Genomic DNA, 12,366 nt, shown 5'->3' on the forward strand with positions numbered 1-12,366 from the left:
CTTTGTATCAAACCTTTCGTGGACTACACATGGCAGTAGCATTTGCTGTTTCTGCATCCCAGAACCCCTGAACAACCTTGACCTCTTGGCCAAGACTGCCCAGGCCTCTAGTAAATACTGTCACCCAGGAAAAACAAGATTCAGTTCAATGCAGCTCTTGTGTGATTCTCATGCCAAAAGGTACAGTCATAGAAGAAAATTCTTCAATTGTTGATGCAATAAACCAGATTTACAACTGCTAACTCCAATATGGCTATCATAAAGGTTTGATTAAAGTCACAGTATCATGGGCTTGCAAGGAATTTGCAAATATTTAAGAATAAATGAAGTTAAGCATGCTAAAATTGAAAAAAGTTTGGATGTCATGTTAAAAACACTATTGTGGAAGGCAACAGGGAATAAACTCAATTATTTATCTTATGAAACAATGATGGTAGATTTTAGCACGAGCTATTGCGACAAGATTCAGCCTGCTGGGCCATTTGGCATGCCCAACAGTGGGAGAGCAGCCTTGTCATAGTTCATGGTTCATCATCTAACAAAATCCTTGACCAGCAGAAGCAAAATCAGTAGTCGAGCGCACAAAGAAGAGGTGTGAACTTGAACTAAGTAGAACTGGGACTTGGAATGTTAGGACAATGTTGAGGGCACGAAAATTAGAAAATATAAAGCAGGAGATTGACAGAGGAAAAACAAATATTTTAGGGCTGTGCAAGATGAGATGGATGGATAGTGGGGATTACTGGAGTGATAGTTATAGACTAATATACAGTAAAGAGCGCCAGCAAAGAGGAAGGGCACTGGCAAAGGGTGGCAATTATACTGAACAAAACAGTAGGAAGAAGCATAGTATACATAGAGAAAGCGACTAATAGAATATTATTAATATAATACAAAGTTGAATCAAGGAACTTGGTCACCGTTCAGGTCTACATGAAACCAAGTAATCACAGGGAGGAAGAAGTCAACAGAGTATAGGATCAGTTAGAAGAAATAATTGAGTGTTCCTGGAAGAACTCATTCGATAGTAATGGGGGATTGGAACATAATGGTGGGTGAAGAAAGAGATAGTAGTAAAGTAGGGGACTATGATTTAGGAACAAAAAATGACCAGCAAGAGAAAGCATTGGAGTACTGCAGGAGACCAGAGCTTGATCATAAAGTACACTTACTACAAAAGTCACATAAGGCATAGGTACGCGTGGAAAATGTCTAGGGATGCACAAAGACATCAGTTAGACTACATATATTACAGTTAGGCACAGATTTAGGAACAGCACGATTAATTCTCAGCTTTCAGGGAGTGGATGCAGATTGAGAATGTAATTTAGCAATAATGAAGTGTAATGTTAGCTTCAAAAGCATAAACAGGAAAGATACATTAGGGAATGGTGTTTACAAGCATTAACCAGAACGACAAGAAAGAAGTATCGGCAAACATCTATACATAAAATCATGAATGAGGAAAGGGAGCTGGGTACTATAAAATAAAAAAAGGAGCATAACAAAAAAAGAGATACTGAAAGCTGCAAAAGAAACTACAGAGGTATAAGGAAACCATGGATTATGGATGAGGTGATTAAAACGATAGATGAGAGAAGGAAATGTAAACATAAGAGTTAGGTAGAAGGGAGTATAAAGAGTTGAATAATAACCTGAGGCAGGAAACAAATAGAAAGAAAGAAGCTTGGTGGAAGATGCAGGAGGAGAATATGGAAAGATTACAAAAGATGGGTAAAATTGGTGAACTAAACAAAAAAAGGTGAAAGCACTGCCAGGAAATAAGAAGTGAAAATCTATACAAGCAATTAAAGATAAGCCATAAAGGTATTAATAGAACCTGGGAAGATTCAAGAGAGATGGAAGGAATATATAAGGAAACTATGAAGACATTATTAGACCAGCAAGCTTAGATGTAGAGTGAATACAACGTAGATGAGGATAGCTTGATACCAAACACACTTGACGGCAAGAGAGAAAAGGCAGTAAGGGAATTTAAATCAAATGAAGCCACGGGGAGTAGTTAATATTCACAGATAATAATTTGTGAGTTCTGGGAGGAAGTCTTTATTCACTAATCCAAAGCATTTATGAGAGATGAATTTGAACAAAAGAATTTACCTGATCAGAGAATCAAGTTCCCATCCCATAAAAGGGAAGTACAGCTTATGAGGACTAAAGTACAATAAGTTTGATTTTGCTCACAGCTAACATGGTTCTTAGTATCATCAATGAGAGGATACAGAGGAGGGTAAATGAAACCATGTGGGATGATCAGCTTGGGTTCAGAATGGGAAAGGCACACATGATTTCAGAGCACTAATATGGAGGAGCATAGAATAAAATCAGGATGTATTTGTTTGTTTCATAGATTTTTAGGTATTTGGAGTAAATTGGGTAGAATAATAATAATAATATACTTTATTCATCTTATAATCATATTCACATATGGTAGATGTCGTCATTTAGGAACATACAGTTGTTCCTGGATAATATAGTATACAGCACAATATACAATCACATAAAATACTTATTTGAAAATATTTGCATACATACACTTAGTATTCTACTCACGCTAGACCTTATAATTTTAGGCTAGTAAAGTCGAGCTCATAATACTCCTTTATTGAGTATAAAGGATTGGAGGTAAGCCAATCGCGCAGCACCCTGCGGGACACTACATTGCAGGCTGACTTTACAGATTTTGGAAGCATATTAAACAATTTGATAGGTAGACCTTCAACTTTGTAAGTCCTATCTAGCCTAAAGTATGGAAAATCCATATTAGACTTTGCTCTGGTGTTATGGCTGTGAACGTCAGCCCTAGTGGAGTACATACTCGTATTTTCTTTTACATGAACTAATGAATAGAATATATATAAATTGTAGATAGTCATAATTTTTAAATTTAAAAAGAGAGGTCTACAGTGTTCAAGTGGACATGAATTAGATAAGGTACGGACTGCATTTTTCTGCATCACAAAGATTAGCTTAATATCAGATGCATGCCCCCAAAGTCTAATGCCATAAGTAATATTTGAGTGAAAGAATGCATAGTAGGCATTAATTAAGTAGTCCTTACTAACATATAATTTCAATTTCCTGAGCAGAAATAAGGCTCGGGCAAGTTTCTTCCTAATGTATAGAATATGAGTACTCCATGTTAACTTGGAGTCTATATAAAATCCCAGCAGTTTCACAGGGACATTGTCTGGTGTAGCACATTTTAGAGTACATATAAGATGCTGAGTTTTATTGGGATTCATATGGAGATTGTTGGCAGAAAACCAGTCCACTGCCTTTTTAAGTATAGTAGGAACTCTATTCATCGCATCAGAATGATGGGGGAACTATGTAGGAAAGTAGTATCATCCGCATAGAGGACACAGTCAGTAATCATATTGGGGCACAAGTCATTAATCATGACCAGAAATAAAAGAGGTCCAAGCACAGAGCCCTGAGGCACACCATATTTAATATTTAATGGTTTTGACTGTTTACCATTTACATAAACTGACTGCTTACAATCAGATAAGTAGGAAGAAATAAATTTTAGTTCAGTATCCTTAAAACCATAATATTTCAACTTATTTATGAGAATTGTGTGATTAACACAGTCAAAAGCCGAAGAGAGATCACATAATTAGAGAGCCAAACATTGATTACCTTCAAAAGCCTTAATGATTTGCTTTATAAAATATTCAACAGCTTGGGTTGTACATTTGTTGGGTCTGAAACCAAACTGAGTCGGTGTAAATAGATTTAAAGATTCAAAATAGTCCAGGATTTGGGTAAATACAACTGATTCAATGATTTTTGCTAGTGGAGAAATAATTGTAATAGGACGATAATTGTTTGGAGAACTGATATCACCACGTTTGTGAATAGGAATGACCTTGGAAAACTTCAACTGATCAGGAAAATAACCAGACTGGAGACAAGAGTTAATGACAATAGCAAGAGGGTATGCTAACCAGTCAATTACAGATTTGATTGAATTATTTGTAAGCCCAAACATATCTTTACAAGAATTCTTGAACTTTTTCACTACTTTAATTATGTCTATCTGAGAAACTTCTTTCCATCTAAATATAGAATTGGTGGTGGGAGTATTGCATAATAGGTTATTAGCAGTGTTAGCTGAGGTTTGATTAATATTATTTATATCAGCTATAATATTGTCAACCGAACTAATAAAGTAGTTATTAAAAGATTCAGAGTCTATTGGAACATCATCAGAGTTTTTACTGAATCCTGTTTCTTTTTTAATGATAGTCCAGGCTGCTCTGCATTTGTTGGATGCACTATTAATGTAGCTAACATTGGCTTGACATTTAGCCAATCTTAACTCAGTATAGTAGTCCTTCTTTTGGTTATTGTAGGCTTTTTTAAGATCATCACTACCACATAGCTTATACTGTTTATATAAGTTGAGTAAATTCCTTCTCTTATTCTCAAGGTCAATATTAAACCAATTTGCCTGTAGATTGGGCTTCTGTTTCACCTGAATTAATTTCTTTGGGAAAGCACATTCAAACAATAACAGGAAATGACTAAAAAAAGTTGCAAACTTTGTTTCACAATCAGTATAGGTCAGCAGGGCATCCCAGTCAGTATTATTAAGCAAAGTTATGAAGTCATAGACATGGTGTACAGTCATCTGTCTAACATACACAGTTTTGGAAGTTTTGTTATAGCTATTTACACACAGCTTAGGGTGCCATGAAAAGGAGATTGCAAAATGATCAGAGAGCATGGGGTCAAAGACTTTGAGAATACAGTCGGATTTATCAGTATTAGTTATTACATTGTCAAGACAGGCATTCAACCTAGTCGGTTCCGAATTAGCACAATATAAATCAAAGCCCCTGAGAAGAATGTCTAGCTGAGTATGATTCCTTGAAAGGCAACCCATGTCAACATTTAAATCGGTTCCTATAACGATAGTTGCGTGAAAGTTTTGAAGATAAGTTGAAACCTTCTCAAGCTGTTCACAGAACACATCAAAGTCTCCATTAGGAGAACGATAAATAGATGCCACAATTAATCTCAGTCCTTTAAGGTACACAGCAACAATTTCAAAATGTAGATCCATACAAAAACGATGTAAATCCAACCGTTTACACGTGAGATAGTTTTTTAAATAGATGCATACACCACCATTTTTGAAGGATTTTCTTCAGTAGATTGAGCCAAGAGTATAACCCGTTATTTGGTATAGATCACTTTCTTGCTCATGTAACCAGTGTTCAGAAAGACACAGAATATCATAATTTGCCGAGTTCAAGTAAATTTCCAGGTCACAAATCTTGTTTCTTAGGCACTGAACATTTAACACGAGGAAGTTGACAGAAAAAGAAGTAGAACTACCTGAGGTTTTGGGAGTTTTCAATTGGTGCACTAATCTTCCGGAGAATTCCGGCAGGATCTCGGAAAAAAATAATTACCGAGGAAAATATTTTTTGGCCAAAACTCTGGGGACAGGAGCTTTTCACGGAGATCTTTGTCAATCGAGATATGAAAAGAGGCATAATTACCTCTGGATACCTTAAGCTGCTCGATATCTACTGATGTATCGGGGAGCTCGGGCAGGTGGTCCTTCAGATAGGACATAATTGCTTCTGTCGTGGTGTCAGGATGAAAATTCCAAGCATGCACGTGAGAACGGCGATTAATGCCAGAGATAGAGCACTTTTTATCAGAGGAACCCATGATGGGTGTACGGCGTCGCCACTTATGTTGTATAACTTTAAAGCCGTCACTAGAAAGGTAAGAAGATTGGCTAACAGAAGAATTTTCACCAGTGTATTAATTCAGTTGAGTGACGAGGATTTCATTGGTAGATGCAGAAGATACAGAGGTAGATTGGGGTTGAACAGGGGACGCAACAGGCACTGTAGATGCATTCCGTTTGCAGGCACGAGTTTGCGGACGTTCCGGAGCACCAACGGTAGGCTTTTTCTCTTTAAGCAATGGCTGAACTTGAGCATTAGCAGACTTTAAGCAGCCTGCAAAAGTAGCCGCACTTTTAGGCTCTTCAGTAGTACGTTTGCGTTCAGATTTTAACTTAGTCAATTCTTCCTTTAAAAATTCAATGTCCGACGCCATTTTGGAGATTTTATGGACAGACGCTCGGCAGTAGGAACACTTCCAGTATAAGTCACGACACTCTAATAATGCTTTTTGAGGAAGATCCTTGAGTCCCGTACATTTAATGTGAAAAAATCGCGGACAACAGTCTGCAAGACAGTAATGACTGTCTTGCAGAAAATAGAAGTAGATTGGACAGCTTGGTGCCATTTGCAACCTGTACATTTATGAGATCATTCTGGTATGAGTGGAGAATGAAAAGTTGGAATGGCAATTTTGGGGAGAGAGGAAGGGGTATCAAATATCAGGAGTTTCAGTTATAACCAGTGTTTTCCAATGCACATATTCGTGCAGGAAATGGTTAAAGAAGAATGGGAAGAACTGGAGTTAGGAATGAAATTTGGTGGAGAATCCATTATATCAGTCGTTTGCAGATGATCAATCTTTAATTTACCACTCCATCAATGGGCTGCAAGCATAACTTAAACCATTGGATCGTTAGTGTGATAGTTATAGAATCAGTATTAACAAAGCAAAGGATTTTCTTTTCCAAAGGTAGGACAGCTAAATTAGATATTGAAAAGGAGATCAAAACTAAAGCAGAAGAAACAGTTGACCTATCATGGAGGCATTATGAACCAAAACGGCCAAATGAGTGCAGACTTTAAGAGGAAGAATTGTGTTAAGCAAAGAAGTTTTCACAAGGAGGAAATTGATAACATGGGCATTAAGAATGTTAATAAATGACAGTAATGATGATGATAATGACATTAAGGATTTTGAAAAAACTCCTTAATAGTTTGATATGGAGTGAGGTTTTGTTAAGCATGAAAACATTGCCATTGAAGCATGACAATAGGTATTGCTTGAAATGTGGGTGTGGAGAAGGATGGAAAAAGTGAAATGGACAGGAAGGAAAACAAACTAAGCATGGAAGGGTAAGAGAGGGGTTTGTTGGGATACATCCAGAGGTGGTCCGAAAGATGGATGCAGAGCATTTTGAATGGCAATGGAATATTGAAGACTGTGATAGAGAAAGGGGTAGAAATAGGATAGGCATGTAGGGAAGAATGAAGGGAGGAAGGAAGTATTTGGAACTTATGAAAGGCTCACTATAGAGTCAGATTTAGTTTTGTTAGGAGGAAAGAAAATTTATCTTTGTACCTTTGTTCAGTTTTGTCCATCCATAACCACCTTAACCAGAGTATTTAGAATTAAAAAATAAGTATAATTCCAATAATAATATTTAACTCATTAATTGAAAAATTAAACATTTCATCTGTTATTTCCATAAATAATATTGTCTAGCATATGAGACTTATGGTGTGTTTCTGCACAGTCACAAAAATGGCAATCAAATATTGTGTGTAAAGTAATAATGGCATGAACTCTTTGACTTTTCACTGAAGTCTGAATTGATTCACAGTGACATCAGAAATTGAAAAAAGAAGATAAAGCATATGGAATGAAATTTACTTTAAAAAATATATAGAAACCTAAAACATCAGTGAAATATCAGCAAAGGGAAATATATTTCTACATATGTTAAAACAAGTTGAAGTAACGACCTTAATACTCTTTACAGCCATAAACTGACATAGAAAGCAATGGAATTTAATAAAACATAGATAAGAGTAAGGAAGATTAGCTTAAACCCAAACATACACTTGAGTTTGTGATACACGATGTCCCTTGAATGTCATCAACACTCTCAGGGCTTAAGGGGATCTTATTTCCCTGGAATATATAAACATCCACCAACTCTCCCACTTAGGGTTTCAATTAGGTGAGTCATGCACACACATGCATTCAATGTTTGGGTAGATTTTACCTTATAGCTAAAGGTAACAGCGGCATTTTGGAGGGGGGCTAGGAGAGGAGAATATCTCAGGCTTGACAATACTTGGTAGAATTCCTTAATTATAAGATTTAAGGAAGTACAACAATCCACTAGATTATTATATTGAAAACATGACCATGCAGTTAATACTGAGCATTATCATCCTCAATGCCAAAGTCATGGCTGTATTTTACTAAAATACACCAGTAGAATGGCTGCAGCTCCCTGTCTTATTAAGGGGGCAAATGGGGCTTTCAGCTAAATATCACTTATGCTACACTCATTCTGTGTTCCATGAAAGGTATGTAAATTATGAATATTTATGAAATTACTGTAAATGATTAAGAATATTTTTTTCAAATATTTAAGCATATCTATGCTGAAAGTCATTATACAGTATGTTTTTAACTTTTCATGGAAAATGTTTTGTTTAGGACAACAATGAAATGTCATATTGGTTTCCACAATATAACAAGTAAGTTCACTTTCTACTTTAAAATAATACAACCAGGATATACAGGTATATTGTATACTTCATTGATTTCAAGAAGGCATTTAATAAACTGGGAGGAATTGATAAATATACTGCAGATGATTGGAGGGATAGGTTATTTATCCACAACTTGTACATGTCACCGACTGCTCGGCTGCAAGTGCCAGATGGGCGGTGTTAGAAAGTGGAGTAAAATAGGGGTGCCCATTATCATGCATTCCTTACTATGTGTGTGTGGAAAAAAGATTAAAATAAGCATTGGATGAGACGGAGATAGGAATAAAAATGGTCAGGATTTCATAAAATAATTAGATTCGCAGCTTATCAAGCATAAGTTGCTCAGTCAGCCAAAGGGTTACAATCACAGATGAGAACCAAGGAAAACTTGCATGATGGGTTTGGAATGAGGTTCAATGGAAGCAAGACAAACTTTATGAAGTTTTTGGGAGAGAGAGGATGGCTAAGTTAAACATTAAAATTGCAGGGTATACTCTAGAACAGGTGGAACACTTAACCTATCTTGAGGTGTCTTAAACCAAGACGGTCAAAGCAGGAGAGAAAGACTGCATTAAGAAGAAAAACTGCATTAAGCAAGGAAACATTGCAAGCAGAAGGGAGTTAAGGACAGGGCATTTGATTAAGGATACAACAAAAAGATTAGTGAAAAATTTTATAAAGAGGATAGTTCTGCCCAGTGTGGAAACCTAGCCACCGAAGCAAACTGACAGATATAACGTACATTGATGGGTTTTGAGATGTGAGCACGTAGGATGGAAAGGGAAACAAATGAAGAATTATTAGGTATGGTAGGAGCGGAGAGACAGTTGCTGGGAGAAGTCCTAAGGAGACAGTAAAGGTGGATCCAGAGCATTATGATTGGCAATGGAATGCTATAGCTATTACTACAGCAACTGATTTAACCCCACTTTTATTCCCCAAACCAGCCCTTCCCACCACTTATCATTTCCTCAGCATATAAGTTAAAAGGTAACGCAAAAACAGAAACCCTGCCTCACAATCCAACAGTGACTGTGATAGAGGGAAGAATGTTAGGCAGCAGAGGTAGGGAGATGAAAAGAAAAGGCATTTTGAGGAAATTAAGATAGTAAACACAATTGAAGAAAGGCCTATTGAAATGCAGGGTGTCAGATTGTCAGGTTAGGTGACCCTTAAAAACGGCAGGGTTTGCTTTGTGTTCACCCCAAATCTACCTTGATTGGTAGACTATCAAGTAATAATATTAAAGAAGCTTTCCGTGTAATTTCTAAAATTTTCCCTATTAACACCACATTCACAGGAATGATATTTCACCTTTTCTTGGCAATATTGTACTTAAGAATGAAAAGTGATAGTTAAAAAATAAAATTAATGAGTAATAACTAAATTTTCAATCATTTTGGGTATTTGATTAAATATATTAAGGAATAAATACCTTTAATAAAAACAAAACAATATTGTATCCCACTCCTTCCACTACTAGAGGAAAAAAAGCAAAAAAAAAGACATTACAAAAAGTCAATATCCCCAAAGATTTATGAATGAAAATAATGGGCAGTGAGAGGAAGAAGAAAATTATGGAATTCAAAACAGAATGTATCATGAAGGAATCTGACCAGGGAATATCATTTTGCCTGTCTTAATCTATATTCCCTCCCCCTGAGGCACTGCCTTTTCGAAGACACCTTAAGTACCGGGCGGGCAGGATTATGTGCGGTAAGGATGTCAAGAGCTATGCCAGTGGTAGCATAGCTGCTAGTAGGGCCTCCCTTGCTGGACAGATCTTGACTGAACTGCCAGACTAAGTGTGCCTCACTTAATAGGGTAGAGAGGGCTCTGTATGTGTAGAGAAACAAGCCTTTCTAAGGGAATTAACCCTGAATATAAATCCTGGAACTAAATAAGGCCATGGGAGTGGATAACATTCCCGCGGAACTTTTAAAAGGCTTAGGAAAATGTGGGAGGAAGAGGCTATATTGGCTGATCCGTTGTATTTATGAGGAAGGAATCTGGCCGGAAGACTTTGTGAGATCAGTTTTAGTTCCTATTCCGAAAAAGGTAAAGGCTACATCATGTGAGGACTACAGGACGATAAGTTTGATATCCCACGCAGCTAAAGTTGTTCTCAGGATCATAAACAAAAGGATAGAGAGTAGGGCAAATGATTAATCGGGGGATGATCAGTTTGGGTTTAGGAAGGGGAGAAGTACGCATGATGCCTTTGCAGTAATGAGATTATTAATCGAGAGGAATATAGAACACAACCAGGAGGTATTTGCCTGTTTCGTAGATTTTGAAAAAGCGTTTGATAGAGTGAATTGGGAAAAACTAATGAGCATATTGAATAAAATAGGAATAGATTGGAAGGAAAGGAGGCTAATCCGCAACCTGTACATGTCTCAGACTGCTCAGGTACGAGTGGGGAACGGGGGGTCCGGTTGGGCAGTGTTAGGAAGAGGTGTAAGACAGGGTTGCCCAATATCACCGTTGCTGTTCAACCTGTACACAGAGGAAATGATTAAAGAGGAATGGGAAGAACTGGAGGTAGGAATGAAGGTGGGCGGGGAATTCGTAAAATCAGTTAGGTTTGCTGATGACCAAGCTTTAGTTTGTCAGCCAGCCAAGGGGCTGCAAGCATTGCTTAGTGAATTGGAAATTCAGTGCGACAGGTATGGGATGAGAATCAATATTAATAAAACAAAGGTTATGCGATTTTCTAGAAAGAGAAAGGCTAAGCTTAACCTTTTGCACTCGGATGTCGAGTGTGACTCGACACGGTTAGCAACGGCAGCAGCTCGTATGTCGAGCCACACTCGACACGGAGTTTCACCACGAGGGGAATTGGGATTTTTGTCTATTTTTCCAATAACTTTTCTTGTAATCATTTGCATGAAAGGAAAAGGAAACTTAAAGCTTAATTAATAGCATGGCTTGTTTTATAAATGAATAGTATCGAACCATTGTCATCGTCGACATAAATGTCGTCTCCCAAAGGATGCCACCACCTACGCAGATGTTTTTTGTAATCTATTTACTGTGTTGTAAGTTCTTTTTCATTTGTATTGTTTGCTTTTTATTATTTGGAAGTCAGCTAAATGTAAAGCAATGTCTTTTAGAGATTATCGGTGCCTGAAAAAAGATTGCCAGAATTTAAAGTTACCTCAGTCAGCTGATCCTTAGTTCATTGCTTTCTAGTTATGACTCTTTCGTTTCCTTTTCTTCCTAGTGTCCGCTGTCTCATCAAACATTCTGCCTGCTCTTTTCCTATCTATTGAATTGTCAGGAATCTTGAGTAGGAGGGTCCAGGATATGATCTATTATATTCATAGTAAAACACAAACCTTAGGCCTTTTCCTGGAGTCGTGCTTTTTTGAGGTTGCATCATCCTCCTGTGGTAAAAAAAAACCTTCCTTATCTTAGTCTCCGAGGTTTACTTACGTTTCTAGAAGCATAACGCAGGTGTTTTCCCTAATGACAGAGGGTTCTCTTACAACAGATGCTTTCCCTTTAGTTGGACGAATGCTTTGCCAGCTAGTAGTTGCTCATTCTGAATGATTTTCCCCTCCTCACGATTGATAAGTATTCCAATGAATTAGAAAGCAGCTGTTTCATGAGGAAAACTCTAAAATGGTGGCGTAAATTGTTTTTCTGGGGGCTTCAGGTCAGTGTTGTAAATTCATTTATATTGTATAAAGAATGCCAACAAAGAAAAAATGAAAAACCGATCTCGCATGGGAAATTTGTTAGGAAACTAGTACACAATCTCTTTGGAGAATTCCGAGATGGTACACAAAGGTCCAGGGTTAGATTACCATCCACAATCATAGAGCAACGTTTAGATGGAAAACTCCATATATTCACACCTGACCCTAACAAAAAACAAAGATTGTGCGGTTTGTTCTAACCAAAAAATCAAATGAGGAAGAAGAGAGACGATATATATCTG

The 12,366-nt window shown here is 37.2% G+C and overlaps 1 protein-coding gene across 4 annotated transcripts in view; it reads left to right on the forward strand.

Annotated features, from left to right (window-relative positions):
• Nucleotides 1-12,366, forward strand: part of LOC139687020 (neuropeptide SIFamide receptor-like) — a 465,437-nt gene that overhangs the window by 445,048 nt on the left and 8,023 nt on the right. The gene's annotated exons all lie outside the window — the stretch shown is intronic.

The sequence above is a fragment of the Hetaerina americana genome, unplaced genomic scaffold (assembly GCF_022747635.1).
Source record: "Hetaerina americana unplaced genomic scaffold, ioHetAmer1.1.p SCAF_16, whole genome shotgun sequence".
NCBI classification, from domain to species: Eukaryota; Metazoa; Arthropoda; class Insecta; order Odonata; family Calopterygidae; genus Hetaerina; species Hetaerina americana.